The sequence below is a fragment of the Neopsephotus bourkii genome, unplaced genomic scaffold (genome assembly GCF_033783945.1).
Source record: "Neopsephotus bourkii isolate Nb327-2 ecotype Australia unplaced genomic scaffold, CSIRO-AGI_Nbou_v1 NB_1434, whole genome shotgun sequence".
NCBI classification, from domain to species: domain Eukaryota; kingdom Metazoa; phylum Chordata; class Aves; order Psittaciformes; family Psittacidae; genus Neopsephotus; species Neopsephotus bourkii.
Window position 1 is genome coordinate 68,278 of NW_026901911.1, and position 14,678 is coordinate 82,955.

Genomic DNA, 14,678 nt, shown 5'->3' on the forward strand with positions numbered 1-14,678 from the left:
GAAAGTCTTGTTGCAGCAGCCACTTAGAAGACATTCCAAAGGGTTTTTCTTCCTCAGCTTTGATTATTTTAATTTCTTTTGAATCCACCTCTTTGGACACCATCCACAGAGCTAATTTAGATCACAAACTCTTTGGACAAGGATAATGCTTTCTTCTAGATCTTTATGCACGGGGCCAATTGCACTATCAGTGCTTCAGAAATAGCCTGTAAATAATAGAGGCCAGGACAGAGAAAACCAAGACCAAGAGGGAAGAAGAAGCTACAGAGAGGTCAGTGGAACCAAAGCTCCTGCAAAGAGCACTGAAGTGTGAATGGAAATAAGGCATAAAAGCACCTGGTGTTAATGGAAAGGAGATGGAGAAAATCTGACACACTGTGGGAGCTATGGTGGTTGTGCCCCTGAGCTGGGTGGTGGAAGTATTGCCCGGCACCAGCTTTGTATCAAGATATGCTGCAGTGAGAGGAATCTCAGTGTAACCTAATATAGAACAGGTTAGAAGAAGAAAGAACACAGACACAGAGTTTGCAGAGCATCTTCCCTTCAAAAGTATGTTGAAAAGCTGAAATGTCACCATGCTGAAAATGCCAACTGCTTTCAGGATCATCTGGAATAATGGGACTTCAATGCTCTCCTGGCATCTGTTGGGTTTTTGGTTCTATTTTGAAGCTCTGACAGTATTCCCTTTGAAATCCCATCCAACCCAAAGCCTGGAAAACATGAACTGCTTGATTTGTGTGTTTTCTCTGCTGGAACAGGAGGGGTTGAAGCTGTCTCCATGGCCTTCCAGATATGGGCTTTGAATGGCAAGAACGTGGATAGTGGTGAAGAAATCCACTGTCTGCCATATCTGCTCTTTCCTCCAGTCTTCAGTATCTTCTCCATGAAAGAAAACTGACACCTTTCTTCATCTCTATTGCACTCCTCTCTTGTCTTCTTGCACAAAAGTGGTGTGCTAGTGTGTCTGTGAGAGGCTGGTAGAGAAGAAAGGGGATGGGGAGAGCAGAGGAGAAAGGGGATGGGGAGGTTCAGCAATGAATCCCTATCAAGAATCAGTGTAAATGGTGCTGGTGACTGCAGTAGGGTAGAAGAAAGCTGGGGCCACATGCAGGAAATCACTGCCATGTTCCATGGTGTGATACTCCCTCCCTGCAGCACCCCATTGCTCCTGCAAGAAGGGATGCTCACGAGATCACCTGTAAACTTCAAACCTCAGCTCAGAAATTACAGGAGAAAAGCAAGCGGAGACAGCGGCTGCATTTGAGCCTGTGGGGTGAGATGCAAGTTTGACAGCCCGGGCGTGGGGCAGACACAAACAGCTTTTGGGGTGAACTGCAGTGTGGACAGGACAAAGTCCAGGACTGGTTGCTGTGATACCCCTTCCCTTTGCTCTCCTCCAGACCTGTTGGATAAGCGTGTGCTGCATGCTTATCCCCTATCCCAGAGGATGCTCCAAAAACATCCTCTTGCAACCTCAGCCCTACCAGGGATGCCGCTGCCACCTGCCTGGGAGGAGAAGGGAGTTAGGGCTACAAAATTCCCCCACTGAGAAGCATTATGGTTCTTGGGCAGGGAAGAGAGGGAGTGAAATCCCTGCAGAATACACCCACAGCCTCGCTGCGAGCATATCCGGGCAAGGAAAGCCCCGGGTACCACCGGCCGGAGCATCCCGAATAATCCCGGTCGCAGGTTTAGCCCCGTCCCACCGCTGAGGACGTTCCTGGCGCCCTCAGGAGCAGGACCAGGGGGTGAGGGGCACAGGCAATGGTCCAACCCTTGCACCGGGGATGTTTTCCTTGAAAGGAAAAAGAAAATCGGGAAAAAACCTCGGAAAATCCCGCAGTGTGGCTGTACGTGCAACCCCCACTCCCCAATCACAGCCGCGCACACCCCCTGCAGCAGCTAAAGAAAGAGATAACCATAAAATAACCCAACGAGAGAGCGATAGAAAGTTGCTCCCGTGCCTGCACCAGTTGATTTCGCATCTTGCCTTGTGCCTTCGCCTGGTTTTTTCCCTCCTAATTCTATTTATTTCGTATTTATTTGCTGCACCAGGGAATAATCAGGTAACGCAGGAGCCTGGCGAAGTGGAGGGGACGGGAGGGGCCGCGGGCGCATTTTATCGCCCCTTTCTTTCCCCATCTCCCTCCCTGGAAGCTTTTTCCCCTACCCAAAATAAGGGGAAAAAAACCCGTAATGAAAGGTCGCGGTGGGGAGGGGAAGATCGGATGCCGAGCCGCCGGTGGAGAACGCTGTAGATGGTGTTTGATCGCGTCGAGCGCGACACCGGCGTTACCGCTGCGAGCCCCGCGGAACCGCGGCATCTGTTTCACGGGTGATTTTCAAACCCTCCCTTGGCTTATCGCGGCGCGTTTCCCACGGCCCCGGGGCGAGGAGGCTGCGCGGGCGCGCAGCGGGGAGAGGGGGGTTGGAATTTGTGTGAGGTTTTTCTTTTTCTTTGCTTTTTTAAATTTATTTTGTTCCTTAAAAAACTGCTGGAAAAGGTCACAGAAGGAGTTGGCTGCTAAATAGAGAGAAAGGGGGGGAAAAAAAAGCCTTAAAAAGAGCGGCAGGCATGCGCACTGCGCGGATGCCATATTGGAATGAGTCTGCCGCGGGTGCGGGCGGAGGGACGGCTCGGCGCGGCTCGGCTCGGCTCGGCTCGGCTCGGCTCGGCTCGGCTCCGGGCTGCGCGCATCGCACCGCGCACCGCGGGGGCTCTCTGTTCAGGCGCGGAAAAAAAAATCAGCGAAAACCAGGAAAAACACCCTTCCCCTCAAAAAATCCCCCCAAACTTACCCAGGTAAGGTACCGCGCCCCCCCAAGAACACCCTTCCAGCGGGTGTTTCCCTTTATTTTCTGTATCAGGTTTTGCCCTTTTTGGGTCGTTTTCTGCATTCCTAAATATTTAAAAGGGTTAATTATTATGTTTGTAAAGCGGGGAAGCTGATGTGGGTTTTCCTGTTCTCCCCCCCACCATCCGAAGGGGAGGAAAAGCGGCGATGGAGTTGCCGGCAAGTACTGGCGGGCGGCGGCCCGGGCTGATGCCCGGCCGGGACCGGTGTCTGGGTCTGGGCGCGCCGGAGTTATCACGGGCAGGGCTTGCGATGTTTCGGTGTTTAATCCCAGCGTTCGGGGGGGGTGTGGGGGTGGTGGTGTTCTTTTTACCTCATTGTATCGCATTTTAGATGTCTTTCCTTCCCTCCCCCTCCTCTTCTTTATTTCTCTCCTCTCTTTTTACGTAAAGTATTATCTATCCTTTCAAAGGAGCGTGCAACCTCTTTTCCCATTTCCTACGCCGATCCGCGTCTCAAAAAGAGTTATTTTGGGTGTGCGTTTCTTCTCGATCTGCAAGGAGAAGGGAAAGAGGAAGGAAAAACCGGCTGCAAAAGGCAGGGGCAAGAAAAGAAAGGGAAGAAAGAGTAGAAAAGAAAGCCATCAGCTGTGCCAAAATGTGCAGCCCCGATCTGTACGTGTTTTCCCCGTAGCGCTCCCCGAACTGCGGTAAATTAATATTTATAAAGCTTGTCAGCTCAACATGGCGGGTTAAGGTGTCTTTAAAAACTGTCAAATAAACAGTTTGAGGGAAAGCGAAAAGGAGAGACGCGGTGGCACACGTTGGGCTCAACGCGCTTGTTGCTCGGAGTGGTGCGCTGGTGAAGAGGGGAGAGGATGGGATCTGTCCTCGGGGTGTCTCCCCTCTCAGTTCTCGGTGGTGGGAAAAGTGAAGGGGGGTATTTGTGTGTGTTGTGAAGAAACCCTGAGAAAGGGACGTGTGGAGGTGAGAGTTTGGGTGGTTTGCCTTTGGAGACTTGCCATAGTAATAATCATTTAATAATCATAATAGTAGTAGTAGTAGTAGTAGTATGCTGAGAGACACAGCAGTGATTTCAGCAGCAGACATGTCGTGGGACGAGATGTCCTGTTGGAGCTGTCATGCTTTCCCTGCTTGCCTCGGTGCAGTCAGCTGGGGATGTGGGTTTGGTTTGGGTTTTTTTTTCCCTCTGTTCTTTAGCAAACTGCTCTGAAATAGCTGCACACGGAAATTTTGGCTGCCAGACAAGTGACTTTCCCAGTTCCTGCTGGAGCGAGTGCTGCAGCTCTCTTCTTTTCAGAGAGACCCTGGAAAAGCCCACGATGAGAGGCGAAACAGCTCTTGCAAAGGGAGTTGTTTGTGCCCTTCTCAGCTGCCTCTTGCAAATGTGTTTTCCAGGGGAGAGGAGGAGTGAGGCTGCCTCAGAGGCAGAGAAACTTCCTTGTTCTTGCGCAGGGAGTACTTCGTTGCTGCTGCGCTGGGGTTATTTCACCGTGGTTCCACGATGCTAACTTCGGAGCATCTGTGGTTTGTAGCTGTGGGAGGCGATGGGATGCTTCAGCATCACAACCTGTGCCTGAGTGGGGATGGAGGAACCAGGAGGGGATGCTGGATGTAGGGGGAGAGAGCTGCCTGCCCATTTGTCTGTACCTCTCAGAGGTGCTCTCCAGAAACCCACCATGCTTTCATTTAGCAGGAGCAGTTTGAGATGCTGTTTGCACACCTTGTCACACACGTTGAGGTTTCTGCTTCCAAAAGGGCTCTGCTCCATGTTCCTACCCCATTTCCCTCTTGCCTTTCTCTAGATCCCAGCCTCTGCCAGGGCCAGGCTTTGCAAACTTGCGTTGCAGAACATAGTGGTGGGGAGGGGAAAAGACCAGGTAGGAGGAGGATTAGGATTTCTTAGCGAAATAGCAGAAAACAGCATTAATTATAAGCAAAGTGCCTTGGAAGGCAGCAGAACTTGGGTGGCAAAATCCAAGAGCTGCGGTGGAGTGGTGTCAGCCTGTGGGGTAGAAAGGGATGGAAGCCACTGCAAAATGAGAATCTGTCTTCCTCCTCTCCCCTGTGCATTTCTCCACCCCCAAATTTGCTGCCCCATGGATGGAACAATTTTTAACATCAGTTTGTGCCCCTGGTGCTCTGGCGAAGAAAGTGGTGTTGCAGAGTGACCTGATGCCTGAGCAGAGAAGCAGCTTTGCCTAGTTGTGTGCTGTGGCTGTGGGAATTGGAGAGGGGTTGTGAAGGTCTCTGGGGATCCCTCTCTAACTGGGGGGATGTTCCCCCCTCTTCCCTTGCTTCTCTTTTATTACTTTCCCTTGGAGTAATCTGCTTAAAGATGGGAAAAACAGCCTAATGTGGAGCCTCGTCAGCTGTGTCCCTGATGCGGGGCACCCACATCACCCAAAGAAGCTGTGTTGATGGGACCACTTTTCTCCCCTTATCTTCTGTCTCCGCAAAGGGGGTCCTGTTGATGCACGAAGCTGCTGCACATCCCTCTGTCAGCACTAGTGACGCTGCGTTAGGGTTAGCTCTGGTCCCACCAGGCAAACCTCCTTTTCTGCAGCAATGGCAGAGGGGTGAGGACCAGGATTTGGTGCTCTTTGCTTTTCCTTGCAAGAAGCCTTTAGGTACAGGCAAATTTGATCTCCTTTGCTTAGGGGCAAAGGAGGAGCAGGCAGGTTTTCTCTCTGGGGCTGGGACTGGGACTGTTGCCTGGGTGAGCAGGGATACAAGTGGCTTTTTTCCCCCTCCGTTCTTTGTACCTCCAGCAAGTTATTTATGGAAGGGAAGAAAATATTCTCACAAGTCTAATAACTTTAGTGCTTAAAAAGGATTAGGTCCTAATAACTTCTGTGATAAGATGGAGGCTCGGTGTAATCTGTTACTAAGTGCAAATCTAAAAGCCATTTAAATAGATACAGTAAAGAGCTATCGAGAGACTAGTGCATGGTAAACAACAAGGAAATACCTTTTTAATGATTTAAGGGGCACACTGGGCAGTGGAACATGAGGTGCATTATAAGCAAGGCAGGATCATTTCATTTATGTATTGAGAAAACATTTACAGATACTTAGCAGATGTTACAAGGAGGTGGAGAGTGTGTTTCACACAGATGTAAGAACATCTGTAGAAGACAGTATAGAGCTATATAGCTGTAGATTATAAGTGGTAATTGAGTGTCTGGACAGACAGTTGATGTTTTAATGAAGCATTTGTTAAAGCTTCATGGTAGTGTTACTAGAAATAGAATAAACACCACAGCCATCAACTCTTTAGGCTGGGGCTGCTTTTCCCCCACCCTTGGCTTGTGCTGAGCATGCTTTTGGCCCATGAAATGCATGTGTGTATTTTGAGTCATTGTTTGGGGATGCATCAACGAGGGGGTGTGACATTACTTGTTGAAGGGCAAGACACGGTAGAGAAGATGCTGTTGTGTTTCTTCAAGGACTTTTTGCTGGCTAAAGAAGTCATCTTGGTGTGGAGTAAGGGAAGGTATGGAGAGTGGCCAAGCAGGTTTTCAAGGGTTGTGATGGTGCTTGAAGGAGGTGCTGGTCCCTTCCTGTGTCCAAGTGACAAAGTAAAGGAGTTGTGGAAAGCTCCAAAACCTGGGACAAGGAGCCAAAACCTGAATCAGAGGAGAACAAGTCATGTTTCTGAAGGTGCAAAGAAGCAATCAATGTGGTGACCCCAAAGAGACAATCAATGTGGTGACCACAGGGCCCACATTTTAGATGACCTGGAGGCTATGGAGGTGTCAGAGGTATTTTCTTACTACGAATAGTAACACATACAGAGTATATCAGCTGGTGCTACAGCATCCTCCATGCTGATGCTGTTGTTAACAGTGATGCTGTTTGCAAATACAGAGTCTGTTCTGTCATTGTAATCTGCTGGTTCCCAGGAGCAGGTTTGTTTTAGGACTAGAGAAGCCAAAGGTACTTTGTCAGTGTTTAAAAGTCATCATTTGAAACTGTTGATCTTTGCATGGCAACCTTCTCTGATGAAGCCAAACCCATCCTATGGGTTTTTTGCTATATTTATTGTCTGTGTCTCAGGTATGACTCCTACAGCAATGAAACATATTTGGGTTGCAAAACAGGGGCTGCAGAAACAGGAACAAAAGCTCTCACTGACATTTAAAAGAACTCCTGAACAAGTTTATTTTGAGGTTGGCCTTTTGCAAGACATAACCAGAGCGTTCTGCTTTGGAAAATGTGGTCACAGTGACTCCATTTTCATACATGAGAAACGGTTGCTCTAAAATTAGATAGAAATAGAAAGAAAGGAAGGAAAAAAACCCCCATCAGTTCTCGAGAGCTGACCGAGAGATTGGGTCTGAGTAGGTGTGAGGCTTACAAAAAGGTATGTGCCGAATCCCTGCTATTTTTACTCTCACTCATGATTCTTGCTTTCATGATTAATACTCTTCACACCACTGGGGTGCTTTGTGCAAGGGAGTCCTGTTTGCTTGGGTAAAGTCCTGAGACCCAGTTTGAATAGTATTGGAAAGCTTTGTGTTCATTTGCTTGGCAAGGAAGATGAAGTCCCTCTGCTAAGATCCAGGAGGTGACATTATCCTTGCTCCTGCAGTGTAGGTGATGAGACAACATGACCATGGATCCTTAAACTGTAAGGAGCTCTAAGTCACTTCGTTGGAAAGCAGTAGCTTTCCTGGATGCACTAAACATCCCTTTAAAGAAAGGTCAAGACAAAATAGCATTTAACTGTTTCTTGGAAGGTGTTTTGAGCAAAGTCCAGGGTGGTAGCTCAGTGCAGGTGTAAGACTGGACTCCACAATGCACCTTTGTATGGGTGATGGTGGAGCATTAAATCTGGATGTCCTGGCGCAGCTCACCTTGTTCACCATGGCATCTCTTAGAAGCCACTTGTGGAATAAAAGGGAATCCAATTTGTCTTTCCTTAGAGAAGTGGGATGGAATTAGCCCAGTAAATGTGACTTGATGGACTCTTTAGTTACAGTCTCTTGTGGAATATGGTTCTGGATAGACCTTGACAGGGGTCTGCTGGCTGCCCTCACATGCACTTGAGTCCTCCTCATCCTGCTGCTGTACCAAGGGGTAGCAGGAGGTGGCTGCAAGGGCTGCATCTTTTTCTTTGGCAGAACCTACCGGTGAATGAAGCTGCTTCTGGATGTAAAGTGCTGAAAGGGATGTGAGCGCATGTAGGACTGAGCCCAAATGCTGATCTGCTGTGCTGTTCAAATGAACCAAATGGTGCCAAGACCTAAAATGTCGTTCTTCTTAAAAAATGTTGGAATCACAGGTAGATGTTTCCTGGATTCTGGTTTGCATCTCCCATTATTTTTTGGAGAATGGCTCTGACTGCTGCAGAACTCTTTGCCCTGGGCAATGGGAGTTTTGGCTGATGAGGGAGTTGTGAATTGGGCCCGAAATGAAGTCCATGAAAACAGTGGTTTGTATTTCCTGCTGGGTGACTTCTATTGCTCATCTCATAGGTCCCATTCAGGGGGTCTGGCTGGTGTTTTGAGATGAGATACTTCAGGATGATAAGAAGCTGTGTTCAAGTTACCCATCTAAAAGGCTTCCTCATTTCAGCTCCATTTCAAACAGAGGCAAGAGAAGGGCTCTGTGGATGGTTGATGCTGCTGCTGTGCTTCTTCCCTGCGGTTCTTTTGCCTGTTGTAGAGGGTATAGGGGCTGTTGATTAGGTCTTCTTCATGGTCCTGATTCAGCTGAGAGCTTTAGAAGATGCCTGATCTTCAATATGCTGTATTCCCAAAGTTGTCTGTGTGTGTTGAGTCCTTAGCATGGGTAGAGGTACTAGTTGCAGGGCTACATCATGGGAATCGTCTGTTGAATCATGGAGGTGGTGACAGACACCTAGTAGCAGATAGAAACGAGATTGTTTAATACACGGCGATCTCCCTTTCCCTGGCCTGGCACCTGATGTTGACATTTGTGTCCATGGAAAGAGTACGTAAAATGTCAGTGCTGTGACAGGAGGGGATTTTAGAGCTGCTTGACATGAGCATCAGGAATGCAACACAGGGCAGGAGAGAGGCACCCACTCACCTTGCCTGGCTGTTTGTGACAGCAGTACAGGGTGGTTTGGGGCTGGACCTCGCTGTTGACAAGCTAAGAATGGGATGCACACCTAAGTCTGTGTAGCTGTCTGTCATCTGTGTATATATATATTTGCTTAACATTGCAGGGCTTTCTGCTGTAAGCAAGTCAGTTTCTCTAATCAGGTTTATTTGACTTTTGTTATCTTAGCTTACTGCTCTTTATCACTGCGTGTATCCTGGACCCCGGGTGTTCCAGGTAGGGAGGATGAGTAAATTGCTTTGTGAAACAGGCTTGTGTCTGTTGGCATGAAGTATAAGTTACTCAGCACTGGTGCAAGGGAGGAGGAGAACAAGGACCTGCTGAGTTACGGAGGACTGTCACCACTTCACACAACCCCTTCTCCACCACGTGTCCTTAGAGGAGTTTGGTTCTTGTCCTTCCCCTTTGGGTTAGACAGTCCAGACTGTCCCTGATGTGATGTTTTCCTAGTTTCCCAGTTTTGCATGCTTCCTCTCCAGGCTTAGTAATTTATGTTCTGTGCCACTGCACCAATGATGTTGATGCTTGACTTCAAGAGCAGAAGGTTCAGCCCTACTGGAGCAGAAGGCTGGAAGGGATCTCCATGGCTTACACTGACCATCTCTTATCCCAGGGCAGGATTAACTGTACCAAGATCTGTTTCTGGACCGATCACCATCCTAACCCCTCCAAAAGCAAGGCTGTATGTCCTTCCTGCAGTTTATCCTGCCATATTCATTATTAGCTATTTCTTCATATGCCCAAATCAAATGTCCCCTCCTGCAGTTTAAACCCAACCCTTCCTGTTCGATTCATCAGGAATACAGAAAACACTATACTCTTTCTATTCAGCTGGTTTTTATATATTTGGATATTGTGAACATTCCTAGCTCTTCAGATAAGATGGGATTTGCTTCTTCCACCCTAGACTACATCTGAACCAACACAGTGGTGGGGTGTGCAGTATGAAAGAGAAATTGTCACTTGATACAAGTGAAAAAGTTTGACGAAGGAAAGCTCTCAAATAAATAATGATAAAAAAGAAGGGCAGGAATTTGGAAGAAGGGGTCCTTCAAAGGTTTCCAACTGGTGCTGAGAAGAGAGGCAGGCTCTTTTTCTACGAGGTGAAAGCTGTTCCTTGATGTGTTCAACGGCCCTTCCAAATGAGCCTCCATTTGCATTGTGTGGATGCTCAGGGAATGTAAATACTGTGGCGGGCTGTCACTTGCAGTGCATCCTAGATGTAGTCCCACAGAGCTGAGTCCACCTTCACCCTGCTGCACATACAGGGCCGGTGCTGTATGGCATCTGAGCATCTCTCTTCTTTAGCTTGTTTGCTAGAAAATTTGGGTGTCTAAAGTCTTAACAAGCACAGGCACCCTCTGAGGGTTGTTCATAAAAATCACAGAGTGGTTTGAGTTGGAGGGGACCTTAAAGCTCATCCAGTTCCAGCCTCCTTCCATGGGCAGGGACACCTTCCACTAGAGCAGCTTGCTCCAAGCCCTGTCCAACCTGGCCTTGAACACTGCCAGGGATGGGGCAGTCACAGCTTTCTTGGGCAGAAGTTAATCTCACCCAAGTGAGAAGTTAATCTCACCCATGTTTTGGGTGTCTGACTTGGAATCCATAAATTGTCCTTTGGAGATGCTTTCTCTTGGTTAGCTGCAAATGACTGACCAGGTGAAGCACATCCCACCTGAGATGGGTAGGATGGGTGGGCTTTGTTTCTTATAGTGCTGTTTAATGGGGATTTCCTGTGCTGGAAAACCTCAAGGTGAAGTGAACCATGAAGCCAAGATGTGGTCCAGTATCACCTGTGTCTTACTTAGGCTTTTGCTCCATCTGCTCAGGCCCAGGTGCCTCCTTTTAAGCAATCTAAAGCCATTTGACGAGGTGGGCAACATTAGTGAGGACATTAAATAGGAAAATAGGATGCAAAAGGAGAAACTGGAGTGATCATCTTGGTTCTGGAATTGTGTTGAGGTTGGGCAGGCCTCAGCACAGTCTTGTGCTGCTTCCCAAGAGTGTCAGCACCAATTGCTTCAGTTTCCTGACTGCTCAGGCATGTGGATCTTCTCACTTTTCCAAAATGGTTTCCTTAATCCCTTTGCAGTGGCTTTTCTACTCCTGCAGAAGGCTTGAAGATAGTGAAGGCTACATGAAATTGCTTGTGGTAACACCCAGCTTTAAGGTGACTGCTTGAAATCAGAAGGTGAATTCACCAGGAAAGTGTCCTGGGGCCACACCAAGTTCAGCTTCCTTCCAACTTGGAAGTACATAGAGTCAAGTGTTGGGAATTCAGTGAGCCCATGGGCCCACCCTTCCTCTGTCATCATCCCTGGTAGGAGCTCTTCACCAAGGACCTAGAGCCATACGGTACAACTGTAGCTTTGCTGTACTCATCAAGTGACTCCATTCCGAGAGGTGGGACCATCAGAAGTAAGTGAACATTACTGGATTTTGGAGGCAGGGCCTGGGTTGTTGGGAAAGCAGTGGGATTTCTGCTCTCCACCATTCAGGACTCAGCGCTACATCAGCACAACTGATCCAGGCAGGAGGCTTCAAGGATGCAGGTTTTTTTTTACATCTTCTGTTCCACTAGCCTGACTGTTTTGTCAGTCCCAATTAACCAAGCATATGTTAGAGGGAGGAAGTATGTTTTTCAGGAATAAGTCTTAAGGGAGAGCTTTAGAGTGCTGGATTCGTGTGTGTGGGGTAAGGGACCTTCCTTTACAGGGCTTACTCCGAAGGAGGGGAAACCAAGACAGGAGATGAGGAATGTAAAATGGAAGCCAGCACCAGCACTTCTACAAAGCCAGCATTGGTACAGATGACAAGGCAGCGTGTTTGAGATAATGGTGTGGCTGAGAGTGACAGCTGTGGGAAGAAGGAAATAAAAGAGATTCCTTTTTTTATATTGTCTGTCTTTTTCTGCCTGTGAATTAAGAGTCTGGGTCTGAATTTAAATACCAGGGGAATGGGAGCTGCTTGGGGGAAGAATCGGATCAGTTTGAAACACCACTGTGCAGAAACAATGAACAAGGGATATGAAACCAGGGAATTTCCCCCCTCCCTGCTCTTTCAAATGCATGTCATAATATTTCCCTTTGTGTTCCTGCCTAGTGCAGTGTCACCTTGAGCCTCTTCTGCTGTTATTTCCCATCCCCTGCTTTACAGGCTGGCAATGTGGCTTGCGGTCCTTAAGCTGGTTTCTTCAGACTGGCAGAGAAATCGGAGTACATCGATGTGTGCTGCTTGTTTAATGTTGATGATTGCAGGCCAGTCAGCGTGCTACTGTTAACAGTATGGCTGGGGACTCTGTTTGAAGTGTTAATTAGCAGCAATTAATAAGAAGTGAAAAATTAATACCCTATGTCAGCTTTCTTTGCTAGTTAGTTATATCAACACCAAGGCTCAGAGCTAGCTTGAAGCTTTTGTTTGTATAAGAGTTTGGTCTTGTCACGTTGTATTTGGAAGATACTTAAATGCTGTCTTATAATAAATGGTAACCTAGTTATTCCCAAAATAAGAAGATAAGCTTTAGCCTCTGACACATCCAGGTTTCTTGGGATGTGGATGCTCTCAGCATGACATTTCATAACCAGCTCCCACAAACAAGATGTTGATGACTTTGCTGAATTTGGATGAGACATTCTGCACTGCCCCCTTTTTATTGAATTGAGCTCAACTGAACAAGCCCAGCCCCAGATGTAGCCACTGAGGATGGATCCCAGCCACGTTGCAGACACCTTAAGCAGGTTTCTGCAGGTTTTCCCTTCCATTTTCCATTTCTGGTGGGAAATTCCCTGGTGCAGGGGAATGGGCCTTTCTCATGGGTCTGGTGTCAGATTTGGAGCTTGACTGCAAATGCTGTCATCATCTGATAAGACACCTTCAGTTTTTTATCAGCTTATAACTTTGTCTTATCAGCCTCATAGGAGCATCACAAGATTTAAGTACACTACCAGGAGGCTTATCTTCTTGGTATTTATATTGTTACCCCTGAGTTCTGTTTAAGATGATTGATTTGTTGTGTTTAAATTGATCTCTCTGTTTGTCATTTTCTAATAGACCCAGATTGCCTTCCATCATTGTCTAGTCCTAGACAAAAATGGTAACAGCGGAATCCATCCAAGATTTAGCTTCAACTGACACCTCCCTTCCTCTCACGTTTAACAAGCTTGATGTAAAATCCTGGTACTTAACCAATTTGTTATTAATGATATTTACAGAAATATTCCCCACCAAAGGGGAAGTGCTTTTTGATTTTCAGTAGACTGATTGCTTCTAGTTTCATAATTGAAATTTAATATACACCGGGGATGAGTGGTCATAGAATCACAGAATGGTTTGGGTTGGAAGGGACCTTAAAGCTCATCCAGTCCCAGCCCCTCTGCGATGGGTAGGGAACACCTTCCACTAGACCAGGTTGTTCCAAGCCCTGTCCAAACTGGCCTTGTGATATGTATGTTCTGAGGTTAACTACACTTGAAATACTCATAGTATATAATACAATTAATTCATTAGCGAGGCTGATGTCAAGAAGGAATAAATATGAAAAGCTGTAGTGGCTATAGCAGTGGAGAAGTGATTGTTAGTATTTATGGAGTGCTCAAAAGATACTATGGACTCCGCAGAGAGAATTGGTTTATGGTCTTCTTGTTTAGAAGTGTTTTTTTCCTTTCATTATCAGGTGCCTTTAGAGTGGGGAACGCACACTGTTGATGGGTCTGACTTTGCCTAAACAACCTTCGGTTGGGGCTTGTGTCATCTGCCTTGGTTTCACTACCAGTGAAACACCCGTGATTTTAGCATGGTTTAATTGCAGCCACCTCAGTGCTGTTGTGATCACTCCAGCAAGACTGCCCCACCGTGGTTCAGTTAATGGATATCACACCTGCACTGGACATGCTCCTCTTTGTTTTCAGTTCATCTTAAAACTGCTCACACACATGCATTTCTTCCTTGCAGTTTTCATTGGAACAGCCTTAAAAACTGGGGATGAAGACTCTACGACAGAACACTCTCCCTCTTTCTGTTTTATAACCACCATATCTGGTCTTTCTGAATATGTCTTCTGGGTAGTAAAAGTTGAAAAAATCCCATAATATTTTTACAATCTTACTACCTCCTGCTTTGCCTGGCCTCTGGCAGTAAACTTTGTTCCTGCTTTTAGTCATGCTTCTTGCAGAGCATTTGGCGTTGGTGCTGCCAGCATAGTCCTCTCTCTCATGCCGATCTTGGGGGCATCCACTAATAAGCAAGACCAGTCTTGCACATCATATATTCTGGACACACACTTTCCCTACTATCTGTCTTTGCTTTAGCGTATCTTGTGTGAATAGCTGGTTCCCTCTGTGCCCATAATCCAAGCTCTTGGTTTCTCTTTTTCAGTCCTCCTTTGACACCTTGTAATTCATCACCATCTCAGAGTTTTACAAAAAGCTCACTTTGGAGTTCTTTTTAATCTACTCCTGAAGGTGTACCTCTGGATATTGCTTGTCTGGTGGCTTTCTATAGCTAGAAATATAGTGCTCGTTTAGTCTGGTGTCTGACTCAAGATCTAGTCAGTCTGTATTTCCTTTCTCATATCACTTTTCATCTCTGCATGGTTTTATTCCACTTTGTATTTACTGTGACCATTCCTTCTAGAAGAATCTCCTCTGCCAACATAACCCAGTCTACACCTGAGTTAATATTTGCTACTGTACATGGCACTAACTGCTGCAGTTACCTTAGGTCAGTCTTCATTCAAAAACCGGTTGTAGCCAGCACTGTTTCATTAGGGTGTCTG

The 14,678-nt window shown here is 46.9% G+C and overlaps 1 protein-coding gene across 3 annotated transcripts in view; it reads left to right on the top strand.

Annotated features, from left to right (window-relative positions):
- Positions 1-2,781: 2,781 nt before the first annotated feature.
- SFMBT2 (Scm like with four mbt domains 2) overlaps positions 2,782-14,678 on the top strand; it is a 107,327-nt gene continuing 95,430 nt past the window's right edge. The window contains exon 1 of one of the 3 annotated variants that reach the window (XM_061368642.1): positions 2,782-2,803. The gene's annotated coding sequence lies outside the window, so the exon portion shown is untranslated. Of the gene's footprint in view, positions 2,804-11,174; positions 11,226-11,419; positions 11,538-14,678 lie in introns of those variants that run through there. The other 2 variants (XM_061368643.1, XM_061368641.1) reach the window with 2 other exon arrangements.